The sequence below is a fragment of the Polypterus senegalus genome, chromosome 5 (assembly GCF_016835505.1).
Source record: "Polypterus senegalus isolate Bchr_013 chromosome 5, ASM1683550v1, whole genome shotgun sequence".
NCBI lineage: Eukaryota > Metazoa > Chordata > Cladistia > Polypteriformes > Polypteridae > Polypterus > Polypterus senegalus.
Genome location: NC_053158.1, coordinates 104,074,732 through 104,090,211, shown reverse-complemented (window position 1 = coordinate 104,090,211; position 15,480 = coordinate 104,074,732). Strand labels below are relative to the sequence as shown.

At 38.8% G+C, this 15,480-nt stretch overlaps 1 protein-coding gene across 6 annotated transcripts in view; it reads left to right on the top strand.

Annotated features, from left to right (window-relative positions):
- Nucleotides 1–763: 763 nt before the first annotated feature.
- Nucleotides 764–15,480, top strand: part of LOC120529409 (myosin VIIA and Rab interacting protein) — a 544,611-nt gene continuing 529,894 nt past the window's right edge. For 3 of the 6 annotated variants that reach the window (XM_039753185.1, XM_039753187.1, XM_039753181.1), the window contains exon 1: nt 764–943. The gene's annotated coding sequence lies outside the window, so the exon portion shown is untranslated. The other 3 variants (XM_039753183.1, XM_039753184.1, XM_039753182.1) reach the window with 3 other exon arrangements.

The following is a 15,480-nucleotide window of genomic DNA, read 5'->3' as shown; positions in this document are numbered from 1 at the left end:
TGATAAGGAGTACCAGTTAATGGGTGCAACAATTGGTACAGACAATCAAAGTACACTGACTGCAAATAATTTTTAAATAAAATTCCAATGAATGCAGCCTTATGAATATTTTTTCTTTTGTAGAGTGTATGAGAGAGGTTTGCACAGCAGCTAATGAGGTTTTTTTTTTTTAAAAAAGCAAGTGTTGCAGATGTTATCAGATTACAAGCATCCAGGGGGGGGTGGAAGAGAGAGAGAAGCATACGTGCACAGACCCTCCTGACTGGCCAGACCCTCCCTGGTTTGTCAGCTTCCCTTCTTTGGTGTGTACCAGGCTCACCTGCAGTTTGACATGTTGCCCACTCCTGTGAATAATTACGAGTGCTGTTGAGAGGTATCGCGATCTAATGAGAGCCGCAGCAGCACCTTTTCACCCTGAAGTGAGAGCCAGAGGAGCAGGGCAGAGACGAGAGAAGAGAACGCTTGGAATGCAAGGGCTGCAGAGGAGCGCGCTGCCGGCTGATTGGCTCAGGTGGACTAAGAGCTGGCAGCGCTCCGGCATGTAGAGCCAGCGGCACGGCGCAACGCAGCTTTTTTTTCCCTTACTGCCTCGGAAGCGCGTCCTGCCTAGCTTACGAGAAACGCCACCTTTCCGTTTTGAATTGTTCGACGGTGCCGAGGGGGAGTATTCCTTGTCTGCTGTATGCCATTCACGGCATGGACCTCGTTTTGTGCTACGCAAATCGCGTGACTGACTGACTGGCTGACTTTCTCTTGATGCGGAGCGCTGCTGCAGCATAATTTGTCGGATGTGAGCCTGGTGATTTATCGATACAGGACAACAGAACCAAGTGCAATGGTAGCAGATTTATTTTTATAAACTTTGGCATCTCCAAGAGGAAGAGGTGTGTACCCAGCCGTGCTGCCATTCTTTCGAGCCTGCCGCTGACTGTTAACCTGATCTGTAAGTTGTTTGACTGCTGAGTTTTCTATCTAGTGCTACCGGGAAAACCTTGTCTAGGTAGCAGGGCATCCTTTCCGGCATCGGCGCCCATACACCATCGCATCAATTAGCTACTGATTGGACGTAGGCTAGACACCTATCCACATCATTATAATCAGCTGTTGCCTATTTTCGCTGTCATCAGACGACTTACTTAAGCAGAGTCAAGTGAAATATTAACCTGTTAGTGGTTAATAGGCAAACTGTAATCTCCGTGCCCATCGGCAGTTAATACATGAAGGTACGAATTTACAATTATCAATTCGGCGGGTATCATATGAGATAAGGAGCGGAAAGGAATAAAGTTAATTGACATGCATTGATGGCAAGAAAATCGGGGCGTTGCAGTGACTTTTTCGCGTTGATAATGTGCATTTCACCTTTCTGGTCCACTGCATGCAGGGTGTTTTTGTCTTAAGTGGCAACTCGGTGAGTATGAATACTCCCTAGGAGTAGAAACGGGGCTCCGAATGTATACCTGCCTAAGTCGTTTTTATCTATAGTATTACTTATTTTTAATAATGTGTGCCGATCTGTAGCAATAACATAGCATGTTGAGAGTAGCTTGTCCTGTTAGTGTTCTTTCTCGTTTGGAGTTGTAACAGTATTCGTATGTCTAACTGGCAGTGCTTTACATATGTATATATTTTATGTTTTAAGCGTATTTCCGATCTGATCAGTATAAAGGTTATTTCGCTTTGGGTCGGAGGAAATAGCAATGAAATCTACATGTACTACATAATGGTAGTACCAGCTCTGTTACTGGTTTCCCCACTAAATCGGTTGCATTCTGTATAAACCTGCTTTAGTGGCTTTGCTTCAGAAGACTAACATTTGGGTTTTATGTTTCATGTCATACTCTAAAGTATTTCCAGCCTATGTCATTATTTTTTTTTTTATTTATTTTTTTTCACCACAAAGTTTTTATATGTATTAGTTGTAGTTTTTAAACCGCCGACACGGAAGCTGTGGACCAGAAACGGATACGATAAGATGCATCCTTCCTAGTTTTTTTTTTTTTTTTGGTAGAGGTACTGTTGTTCAAGAGACTTACTCCATTAGTAATGTCCCGTTTTCCAACCGTGCTGTTGCCATTTTCTTGTTAGTCCTCTGCATAAAGTTATCGGCATACTATCGCAGAAATAACGTCTAATCAATTATGTTTAAGAGTTTAAAAGTAAAAGCAAATTATTTTACTGGTGCCCTGGGAGGAATATTGCAAATCATGTGATGTCCTGTAATGCTGGCGTGCTTTCATTAGCTTACGTTGTTCTAAATCAGCTGTTCCATTAATCCTTGAGATGGCTAATTTTAATGTTTTTAACAACTGGAAGTGCTCCAGTAGCCTTCTAGCTTGATTTTTATTCAAATGCCAATTCCCAAGTGGAACTGAATTAATCCAAAACGAATACTGTTTAATACATTGCGGGTGATGCACTGTGTAAGGGATAGTCAAACTGTATCAGAAAGCTGCATCCTTGGAGAACGCTTTTAATCTTAAATATTCTAAAACCGCCGTATTCGTCGGGAGAAGTCGGAGCGTATCCAGACAGTTTTAGGCTCCGGGCAGGAGTCCGCCTGGGAATGGACAAATTAGCTTCTGCGGGGCAACTTTAGGACATCAGTCAACGAAACATGTACGCTTTTGAGAAATGGGAGTAAAGGAATGGATATAAAATTTAAATTACATGTATACACGCAGATGCCATTTACACTACCCGAAAAAATTTCAATATAAAATGCGCAACTACTATTACAAGTCTTGTGCTATTTAATTATTGAATGGAAAGTATGAGCCATAAGTGAGATGTTAGTGTTGAGATTCTTCAAAGGAATGGCAAATTATGGATCCATGAGGCGACTGTTCTAAAAATACTAAACTGCTACTTTTTAAAATTGGTTTAAAAGATTCTATTTTGTCCTTCTGTTCCTTTTACATGTATACTTAAATTATTTGGAACTTCATAGTTGATGTGCTTTTTTTTAAATTCCATATCTGTTATTTATTCATGAAACTCTCCTGGGATTCATAATTCTTCAGATATTGTATATGTCATGTCAGTTATCATTTAACAACATAAACCTATTCTGCGAAAGTACAGCCTGTTCATAGAGGCAATGTCGCTGAATAACTTTTGTAGCATAATTATTTAAAATGACTCAATAAATCTGTAGCTGTGCCCAAGAATTTTTAAAGTTGACGGGTGAATTTCATGCAGACTGCTTCAGTTTTATTTTCTAGAAAATCAGAGTAACATTTTTTCCACAATAAACAAATTGAACCTATTATAATAGTGTTTTTGGATAACGATTTAAAAAAAAATACAACATTGCCCACACAGAACTAAATTGTCAAGTGTGTGTGTTTTTAACATATATAAATATAAAGTGATTTAGCAACTGTTGTAAACTAAACAAGTATAAGAAATAGCTCAACTGTGGCTGTGTAAACTTCTTATGTGAAGGGTTTTTTAAATCAGCATTTTGTTTACCTTATTTATTTGATTTATATATAGATCCAGTGCAGATTTATTAACAAAAGTTAGCACTTGTGTAACCACGCCTTTAAAGATGGATTTTAATCCATGCTTTAGAAAGTTAGCATCTAGTGCTTGGAATAATTTGCTGTTATATTTTTAGGCATGATTATGCTCATAATGCTGCAAACTTTTTTAGACTTGACAGGCGTGTCCTGAAAGCAGCAGACCCCCCAGTGTTTGGCATTTATTTTAAAGTGTGTCTCATTTATTCATGACTGTGCCATGGATATTTGGGTTTCCTGTTGCTATTGTAGTGTTGTTAAGAGTAGCTATGCAGTGAAACTAATAGACTGCTTTCCCAAGGTGTGTGTGTGTGTGTTCTCAGCCTCTTGGTTCTTGCATTTTGGTTTAATACATTTTGAGCCCTGTATAATTAATGCAAATCATAAATTTGAAGTTGTAATTTAAATTTCTGTACCACATTTTCATACACCGGATGTAGCTCAAATTGCTTTACAAGATGTTAAATGGTTACAAGAGAAAATGCAAGTCATGAATAAGAAAAAATATGAATACAGGCTTGTATAACAAATATCTAATTAGCAGAAATGTAGAGTCTAATATTTGTAAGTCTCTAAAGAGGAGTACGATAAGGTAAGATGACTGGGAGGATAGTAAAAAAAATGTAAACTCCAGTTAAGCTGGAGGGGGAAAAAACAATTTGCAGCGATTCCGAGGCCAAAAGACCACCTAGCCCATACTATTTGTGCTACCTAACAAGAGATTTAAGTTGTGATTGCTGTTCTGTGGTTTCTGACATCCGGTACAGTATTTCATTTAGTGATGCGTGATTCTTGGCGGGTTTGGATTTGTTGTTCCTGTGTTTGTCAGTTTTTAGATTTCTGGCAAGCGACATAGACCTACATTTTTTTTTTTTTTTTTCTTTTAGAAACTATAGCTATGTGGGTATGGTACAAGAGATTCTTCCAAAGTGTAAAAATATTGACATTTACTACATGCTAATAAAATTTGATAAATTAGGCAGAGCAATGCTTGTGTTAATAAATACTTTTCTGGCACATTCCACTTTATATCAAATATAAATTTATCAGATTTTGATGGAGATGATTCACCTGAAGCCACAGATGGCACTGAATTGAATATGCAAGGTTTAACCCTTTAAACCTAGCCCAGGGGTCCTCAATCCCAGTCCTGGAGAGCCGCAGTGGCTGCAGGTTTTTGTTCTGACCTGGTTGCTGACTTAGAAAGCAATTCTTGCCAATAAAGCACTAACAAGCTATGAAATTAAATTAACTCTGCTATGTCAGGTCATTCTCATATCCTAGATTTTCTTTCCCTTTCTATCATGCAAATGATCTGAAGGCTAAAATGGACGAGTAATTCTCAGTCCTTCACTTTTTTTCTCCATTTTTCTTCCAAGTATTTAATTAAACCCAATAGTGCAGATAAATACACACAGGTGTAAATGTAAATAAGCTAAATGGAGACATGCTGCTCTCTCGTCATTTGCATGTTATTGATAATAAAGAGCAATTAAAATAGCTGTTTAAGACAAAATTAAGCAATAAGGGCTCAATCACTAAAGTGAAGCAGAAGTGTTACTTTAGCAATAAGCGCTTTTTATTAAGCAACTGGGTTGGAGCAAAAACCTGCAGCCACTGCGGCTCTCCAGGACCGTGATTGAGGACCCCTGACCTAGCCTCCTTTTTGGCCTTTTTGCGACACTTTGATTTAACTGGCTGTAACCTCATTATCCTTAATGTTCTACTCCTCAAACGGCAGGCATTTCAGAATTTTTACAGATGAAGAATGCTACTGTATGTTGTATGCATGTGTTACAAAAGAAAGTTGCAAAAGTTAGCAACATTTGTTCAATAAATGCACTTTATTTGCATAGCTGATGGTGTGACAGAAAAGGGTTTCCTCGCACCCTTGTACCGTCAGACACCAGATAAAGTCCAAACAATTATTTATTATAAAGTGCACAAAACCCGCTCTTCTCCACAATTCTCAGTAAACAAATACACAATAACCAATCCTCAACTCCCAGATGCTTAGCCACTCTGCCTCCCAACTCGGCTCGTCCGTCTGGGATTTCCCACAGTCCTTTATATTCCTTGACCTGGAAGTGTTTGAGCCCTCAGTCCATGTGATTGTCTAACACTTCCGGGTCGGGTAATTCTTTCTTCAGCCCGGAAGTATATCATTCCTTCCATTTCTGCAATCGTGAATTACTTCTAGGCTATAAGGAAAGTAAGTCCCTGGGCCTCCCTGCAGCGTCCTCCGGTGGCCCCCATGGTATCCAGCAAGGCTGTGGTGAAAGACTCCAAGTTCCAGGATGCCCTGCTGGAATTCGGGGGGGCCCTTTCATGTTGCAGGGATGGCTCCATCTGGCGGTTTGGGGGTGTTGGCTGGGATACACGGCCGGTAATTCCTCACAATGGAAAAGAGCTTCCAAACCATGTCAGTGAATGTGTGAAGAACACATCCCCCTTTAACTTGGTAGATAATCTTTCTGTCAAATTGTTTGCCATTTAATCAGGACGTTCACGAAACCTGGGGGGTCAGGTGTTGCTCTGATACAGCAATTGGGCCATATTTGAGAGAAGAAACACTGTTTAGTGGTATCCGAATATGCAATATGTTTAATGTCAAAGTACTGTACTTTAATTCTCACAAAGAGTAAATTAAAGATTTTCTTCAGTTTTTGAAAATTAATGTTCTATCCCGCAGGTGGGCACTAAACAATGTGCTTGAGTTTAAAGTGTTAATCTCTGCAATATACAATATTTCTTGAGAATAAATTATCATATCTGGCAGTTTGCTAAAAAGCCATCTCAAATAAAAAGGCAGCTGAATGACATGATATTGGAAAATGCACAATTTGGAAAGTTAACAGTATAAAATGTAAGTCTTTAAATGCAACATTTCAGTGTAAACCTTATCTTTAAACCAATGAGGAAGATTACATCATGCTACCTATTACTTTCACTTTGATTCCTTACACCTTGTTGTTTCTTCTGTGTGGAGGAGCACTTTGAAATGGAGCACCTATTTAAGTTGTGTGATTAAAATAGTAAGTAATTCAACAGTAAAGCAGCTTAAACAAGAAATCTAAACACATGTTTAGATCTTAGATATTCATTTCAGAGTAACCTAACATTTGAAGCCTGCTTAAAACAAAATGTGCTTTTATACAGATGTATCATAAAGAGAAACTTCTGATTCAGACTTTTTGTTGGAAAACGTGGTCACTAGTTTGCATGGATTATTTACTACAGAGTGGTATATTACGGTGTATGTTTTTTAGATTGGTTTAGTCTTGGACAAGTGATATTTATGTGGGGTGTGGTTGTGGGTTTTTTTTTTGTTTTTTTTTTAAATGTGGTACTGCTACCTTGGAAAAAGTTTTAAACAGTTTTTGGAGTTCACTTTCTCACATCTGAAGTCCAAAATAAAGGGAGAGAGACTACTCCCCAATCAGGAAATATGGTTCCAGAATGGTGTATGTTCAGGTAATACTATATCTAGCTGGTACTTTTTTTCACCCCCTGCACAAGCCTGGGCTCCTTCAGCACTAGAGACCTAATATTCCAAGTTCCCAAAGCCAGTCTCAATTGACAGGGTCTGGCTTGCTTATGAAACAGTAGACCAGCTTTTTTCCCTGGCACAGTTTCTGGAGTATGTATAGGAGTATGATAACCCATTCGGCAGGCATTTTGTAGATTTGTTAAAGATAAAAAGACCATGTTCCTTGGCATGTGTTTTGTGAGGTTCTGGAGTAATGGGGCCAGTCTTGTGTACTATTTGTTGCATAAATGAATGCAGGAAGAGCTGTGTCCGACTACTTTTGGTATGAAGTAAAATCCATTTGCTGAAGGTGTCGAGCTCTTTGAAAGCTGTGTCTTGTCAGTACTCCTGTTGGTGACTCATGTACAGGTATCAAGGTGTAGCCAAATATGTGATCGTTTCCAGTTGGGAAGGCTATTTGTAGCATCACTGCTTTATGTAAATGATGTCCTTTTTGCCTCAAAGTATGACCATTAGCATGCATTCAAGGGATTTCCTGCCCAATGCTAAATAACTGTGATGAGGAGCAGCACCTCAGTTCTCTTGAAAGAGTGAAATTTCTCCCTTTAGGTGAGGGGGGGAGCAGCTGCCCTTGATGGAGGAGTTCAAGTACCTCGGGATCTTGTTCATGCATGGTGAGGGAGGAGCATCTCTCCTGTAAGCTCTGTATTGTTCAGTGGTGGTAAAGTGGGAGTGAAGTCTAAAGATAAAACTCTTGGTTTAACAATCAATATACATCTCTGTCCTCGCCTATGCTCCGAGGCTGTGGGTAATGACCAAAAGAATGAGATGGCAGATGTAAGCAGCAGAAATGGTTTCTTTCCAGGGAGGCATTATGACATGATGAGAAGTTCAGTGTTACAGGTGAGCCTCTGAGTAGAATCTCTGCTCCTCAGAATGTTGAGGAGGTTTGGGCATGTTGTAATGCTGCTCCTTGGGTAGCTTGGAGCTGTTCTGGAAAAAGCCAACTGGACAGAGACCCAACATCAGACCCAGGACATGCTGAAAGGGTTATATCTCGTGGCTGTTTTGGGAACACCTGGGAATTCCCTGTCAATAGCTACAGGTCTTGGAGGGAAGTCAGCTGACTTACTCGGCCTGCTGACACCACAACCCTCGCCAGGAAAAGTGGTTTCATAAAAACAAATTAGATGTTCCCCACAGTTTTCTGTCAGGGTTTTTGTCTGGTTTTTAGTGCATTTTCCTTCCCATATTTCAGAACAGTAGGTGTACGAATATACCCTTGACGTAGTTGTCTCTCTGTCAATAGTTTGTTCCTTTTCTTGCTTGGTACTACTTGGATGGGCTTAGATTCCTCACAGTCTTGTTGCATTAAGGAGGTTCAGTAAATGCATGACTACATGATTTTTATATACAGTAAGTGTCAGGATTGATGATGGAACAAAAATTGATACTGTATTATGATAAATCTGATCCAAAATGCGATTTGCTGCATTCTCAAAGCACCTTAAAGATAGTAGAGCAGTTCCATTTTAACCTTATACCAAGTTGTATGTCGGTATGGAGAACATATTTCATCATATTAGAGAAGAAAACCCATTTATCAAAATTTTAATATTTGTGAATAGAAGTGCCTCAAAGAAGTGTTTTATCTTGGTAGAGTAATATATATATTGCTCTACTTTCCCCTATTGTATTATTAATATGTAGCCTTAGAATGCCTAATCTCACAGACTTACCACTCTATATAACTTCTCCCCACCTTCCCTTCTATATCTATAACCTCAGGCAATTAGATGTAGTAAAAAGACAAGCAGGAGTTAAGTTACACATAAAATAATGTATTACTGATAATCATAAATAATAACAAAATGCAAAGTACATTTGAATATTGGCAACCATACAACCTGATAAAATGGTGATGTGTAATTCAGGTGGCACACAGACTTGCAGTTACTTAAAATGTCTCTAGTTAAGGCATCGTTGGTGCTCGGCTTTCAGCCACATGTCTGTTCAATATGGCTGCTGAGCTGTGCTCTTCATTGTGTTGTCTTCATCCTCACAGGTTAGCAAGAGAGATACTTCTTCATCATATGTGAGTCAGAGAGTGAATGTGGTTGAGCAAGCAAATTTATAGATGTTCTCTCCAATTCCTAGAACCAATAGGACATCATGGTACTTAAAGGCCTCTGAGACAAGCCAATTCCAAACAACCATACCTCAGACCAATGGGTGAAATAGAACATCTTAGCCCCCCAGACCCCCCTAAGAGACCATATATTACACTAACCTGGCTTTGTGTGGGGGATGGGGGTAAAGACTTTAGCAAAGAAATGCTCATCAAACTGGTTTAAGACACATCCCCCAAATCCTGTCATAAAATTACAAAGAGACAGTCGTAAAAAGGGGGATGGGGGAAGGCAAACATGAATACCACTAAATTACATTGGTTTCCCTAAATTATAAATAAAGACATACAAAACATTTATCAAGTTATATGTAAAATCTCACATCACAACAGAAGTAACTCCCATAAACAACTTTTGCGTTAACTCCTCTACTTGTTGTTTTTCATTGGCTGTATTTAACACTGTCTGTTTTGCCCATATGTATGTGTGGTATTCAGTATTAACTCGAAAAACAACTTGGTTTCTGTGACTTTTTTTTTTTTTTAATAAAAGAAAAGATCAACTATTGATTCATTATTATGCTAGTCACAGACAAAACATGCATCATATTATACATGTTTTATGGTTTGAAGTTTTAATGGTTCTTGTAGATATATTTACATTTACTGTATTTCTCCCCCCACCCTTCTGTAATTTATTCTCTGTAATGCTTCCAGGTATTAATTTTATAATGATCAGCATAGCAATTATGGCTTTATGTGGCTGCAATTTGTATGTAGTGTTCTTGACTGTATGGGTATTACTTTTACAGTGCCTGTGCTAGGCAAAAATCTGAGGAGGGTGGTGACATTTTAATAGAAACTGAGCCGCTTCAACTATGGTACCTAGTAAACTTCAATTTTAATATTAATGAAGACTGAAGTAACATCTTGCCCTTGCTAAGGGCTTAAGGAAATCGCATCTGAGAATCTACAGTGGTGTGAAAAACTATTTGACCCCTTCCTGATTTCTTATTCTTTTGCATGTTTGTCACACAAAATGTTTCTGATCATCAAATACATTTAACCATTAGTCAAATATAACACAAGTAAGCACAAAATGCAGTTTTTAAATGGTTTTTATTATTTAGGGAGAAAAAAAAATCCAAACCTACATGGCCCTGTGTGAAAAGTAATTGCCCCTTGTTAAAAATAACCTAACTGTGGTGTATCACACCTGAGTTCAATTTCCGTAGCCACCCCCAGGCCTGATTACTGCCACACCTGTTTCAATCAAGAAATCGCTTAAATAGGAGCTGCCTGACACAGAAGTAGACCAAAAGCTAGACATCATGCTAAGATCCAAAGAAATTCAGGAACAAATGAGAACAGAAGTAATTGAGATCTCAGTCTGGTAAAGGTTATAAAGCCATTTCTAAAGCTTTAAAACTCCAGCGAACCACAGTGAGAGCCATTATCCACAAATGGCAAAAACATGGAACAGTGGTGAACCTTCCCAGGAGTGGCTGGCAGTCCAAATTACCCCAAGAGCGCAGAGACGACTCATCCGAGAGGTCACACAAGACACCCCAGGACAACGTCTAAAGAACTGCAGGCCTCACTTGCCTCAATTAAGGTCAGTGTTGATGACTCCACCATAATAAAGAGACTGGGCAAAACGGCCTGCATGGCAGATTTCCAAGACACAAACCACTGTTAAGCAAAAAGAACATTAGGGCTCGTCTCAATTTTGCTAAGAAACATCTCAATGATTGCCAAGACTTTTGGAAAAATACCTTGTGGACTGATGAGACAAAAGTTGAACTTTTTGGAAGGCAAATGTCCCGTTACATCTGGCGTAAAAGGAACCCAGCATTTCAGAAAAAGAACATCATACCAACAGTAAAATTATGGTGGTGGTGGTAGTGTGGTGGTCTGGGGTTGTTTTGCTGCTTCAGGAGCTGGAAGGCTTTCTGTGATAGATGGAACCATGAATTCTACTGTCTACCAAAAAATCCTGAAGGAGAATGTCCGGCCATCTGTTCGTCAACTCAAGCTGAAGCGATCTTGGGTGCTGCAACAGGACAATGACCCAAAACACACCAGCAAATCCACCTCTGAATGGCTGAAGAAAAACAAAATGAAGACTTTGGAGTGGCTTAGTCAAAGTCCTGACCTGAATCCAATTGAGATGCTTTGGCATGACCTTAAAAAGGCGGTTCATGCTAGAAAACCCTTAAATAAAGCTGAATTACAACAATTCTGCAAAGATGAGTGGGCCTAAATTCCTTCAGTGCGCTGTAAAAGACTCATTGCAAGTTATCGCAAACGCTTGATTGCAGTTATTGCTGCTAAGGGTGGCCCAACCAGTTATTAGGTTCGGGGGCAATTACTTTTTCACACAGGGCCATGTAGGTTTGGATTTTTTTTTTCTCCCTAAATAATTAAAACCATTTAAAAACTGCGTTTTGTGTTTACTTGTGTTTATATTTGAGTAATGGTTAAATGTGTGTGTTGATCAGAAACATTTTGTGTGACAAACATGCAAAAGAATAAGAAATTGGGAAGGGGGCAAATAGTTTGTTTATACAGTGGTGTGAAAAACTGTTGAGCTGATTGACAGCATGCTTAATTTTCTGTATTCACAGTTGGATTTTTTTTTTTTTTTACCTGCTAAATTTGGTGTAGTTAGTGATGAAAAGGGTAAAGGATATCGCAATGATAGAAAAACTGTGAGATTGTAGACCCGGACAACCTCCAAAGTGTGCTGAAAAGCTACTAACGCAGTCAGGAATATTTTGTCCGCCAACAGTGCAAGTGCACATTCACAGGCTCACAGCTTAACATGTCTTAACAGGGAGCGAATGCAGGAGAATGGAATCCATCAGTATTGGCCAACTGTTATTGGAGTATGACATGAAAAGCATCAATTGATGAGAACAATTTGTCAGCAAAACCATTTTTAACTTGGTTGAGCTACTGTGATTGTGTCCAAATCATTAAGCAATTAAATACTGTAAATTCAATAGAAGCTAATTTCATAACTTGTGTCCAGCTTGAAGCTGTCTATCCTCAGTAATTTTTTTTTTTGAGGCAGCAAAACTTTTAAAGACTTGTCCAGGGATGGAAAAAAAAATTAGTTTATTATATGCTTACTGCACATACTGCATAAAGGGATACAATGTACCTTAACAGATATATATATTTTTTTTTTTGGAAAGTAATTGCAATAAATTTTTTTTTTCCCCCCAAAGTTAAAAATATGGAGGACCATAAATTCCATATTGTAGTTTAATCACCTTTTCTGCTTATACTCGTGAAAAATATTGTAACAAACTTCTGTGCAAAGAAGATCACATATGTTAGACATGTTTTTGCAAAGCACTTTCTTAATTTAGGTGCTTGTACGACTCCTACTGCTATGCCATTGTATAGTGCGCTAAGAAAGGCCAAAAAAAAAACTGGAACTCTGTCAGAAGTTGCACTACTCCTCTGTTTCTTTCGATGTTGTAAGCTAATTCTTCTACTGCTACTCTGTAACATACCATGCTGGTTATATCTGCAGCGGTCCACCTCACAAAAGCCAAAATGTGCTTACACACAGAAAAATCTAGATGCAGGAGTCTGTGCGTACTCCAACTTCCGTGTTCTTCCGCTCCATAAAACCCGGTCAGCTTGAAAAGTAACGCCCGTGCATGCTCCTTCTGTCCCGCCCCCAACTCTTCCCAGAGTTATGCCTCTATGAATATACAAATCAATCTAAATCGCCCTTAAGCTTGGCATTCTGTGAAAAGACAATGGAGAAAGCAAGAGGGAAAATGGAAGAATTTCAGCGAATACCAAGTGGAGGCAAAGGAAAAACGTATTAGTTGGTTTAAACAGTGGTATAAACGACAAAAGGAAGCTGATTGCCTGACCAAGTTGCACAGTGCCCAAAATTAAAAAAGTTGTCACATATCAATGTCGCCGTGAAAAGGCGAGTTGTAGCCCATCGTCTGTGTCGTATGAAAGCTTATTAAGGTATAGATGGGGAGCACACAGTAGGAAAAAAGCACAAAATGTCAACTTCAGTCTCAAAATTTCCACTTTAATTACGTAGTTTATTTTGTCGTTGAAGTAGAACATCATAAACTTTATCTTTAAAATCATTTAACTTAACCAGTTTCTCAAATCACATCGTAATTAAAGTAGCACGTTAAATACTTTGTTTTGTATCTGATCTTTTGCTCTATGTGTGTGAATCACTACGTGCTTTCTCTTTCTCCGACAGGACACAAACCTTACATTCATGATATTACAGCTCTCTGAATGAATAAAAATACTGAGATGTATATGTGATATCTTTTTCATGATAGGAGTTAAAGCATGTTATTAAACAGGGGAACGCGGTACGTGATTGTGTGTGACCTTCTATGAAATTATAGCAATACTGTCTCAAACGTACTAACCCCCAATTCCTGTGCTTACTTTCTTCAAATACCCAATCGCCAGACAATCAGCTTTGTAATAGACGTTAAGCCATTTGTAAGCTTACAGCGATGATTCTAGAAAACTTTTAAGGAACATTGAAATATTGTTGTAGTACAAGTTTAATTATTCTATCGATCTATCCTTCCAGTGTAGCGTCAGCCCCAGAAAGAATATGGTACAAGGTAGGATCAATACATGAACTATCTAGCGCTGCAGAACCGCGTCCTCAATGTTTAACAATACAGATTATTTAAATAAAGTTAGTTTTATCTATATAATCAACATATTTTGCTGCATTTCATCTTAAAAATATCGTCATATGTAAATATGCACTTTATAAAGTGGTGGAGGTTGTGCAGTATAACTGTAGTGCAAGTTTACAGTGGGGTGATTGTACTTAACAGTTCTACAAGGAGCAATTGATGGACTGACTGTTTCTGAACCGCAAGGTCCGTACAGGAAAGGCTTTAAAACGTTTTGCTCTGGCTGAGGCATGGTGGGCTTGATGCTGTATACCGAATTTTTTTTTTATTTTTTTTTTTTTTTTTTTTTTTCCCGATCAGCTGCTGCTGTTGTGATTCCCCACTCCGATACAGTGATTATAAATACTCCGAGTGGTGCAGTGAGAGTAAAATGGAAAAAGATGATCCGCTGTGGCAATCCTTAACGGAAGCAGCTGAAAGAAGAAAATAAAAAGATGCAGTGAGAGTAACAACACTAAAGTAGTTATGGTATTTGGAATACTATGGCTATTCCCTGGACCATTATATTGTTACAAGTTAATTACAATCCGATGCATTACACTAATAAACAATATGCGGTTAGTTTCAGTGTATTTATAAAGCTGCGGCAGGAATGTGGCTCTAAGAAATAGATAAACCACACAGGAACAGTAGCACTGCTTTGACGCTGGGTGCTGCCAGTCTGCAAAACTGAGTGGAGAACCTGCGTACGCCATGGTATGAGGTACCGTGGAAAAATGTGTGGCTTTACGCCAAGTGTAGGTTTTATACATCGCGATTTGAACGTGGAAAAGTTCTTGCGCAACATTTCTGTGCTTACGCACCGTTTATGCATGAGGCCCCTGGTGATTTGCTGTTGGGTCCGGGTGGCATACACTATTACTGTTTGGATAGCTCTCTTCCAGATGCTCAACCCTGTCCACCTGGAAGAGAAAAGTCTGCATTGGAGCACTAATATTAAAACTTAGTTGGCTTTACGTTGCAAAGTTTCATTTTTGCCAATAGCCCATAATAAAGTCATGAAGATAGTGTTACAGCTCATAGATTTTGGAAATTGATATCACAAACTGTGTGCTTCAGCATCCATGTGGAATTGAAAGATTTGCTGTTTTCAGGTGTTGTCGCTTGAAATGAATGGAGGAGGACTTTTTTTTTTTTTAAATCGAAAAGCCTCCCACATAGTAAAGGAGTTACATTGAGCAGGAGGGACACCGTATGAAGAAATATTGAAAGAGGGAGTAGTAATTGCAACAATATAGGTTTAGAGCAAGAAGGCGTATTTCTAAAGTTAAAGATGTTGGTGTCTGCAAAAAAGTCAGACGAGGTACTCCACAGTCTCTGTCTTAGATATGGTTCATGTGGCCTTATCGGCAACAAAGTTCTTCTGAGAATAAAGACTAGATCAGTTCACGGCCCTTGTGGCACATTCTCGCCACCAGTGGTCCATGGACCACCCTTTGATAACCACTATTTTAGATCATCCTTCAGTTGACCAATTTAATTTATGTGGTATAATAAGGAAAATTACAAGGGTGATATAGCTTGGATAATGTTTTTGGCCAAGACAAGCAGACACTCTGTCCACAGGAATTTTTTTTTTTTTTTGCTGGCCTTGGGTAAATGTTAGTGGTGAGTTTTTAAAATTAT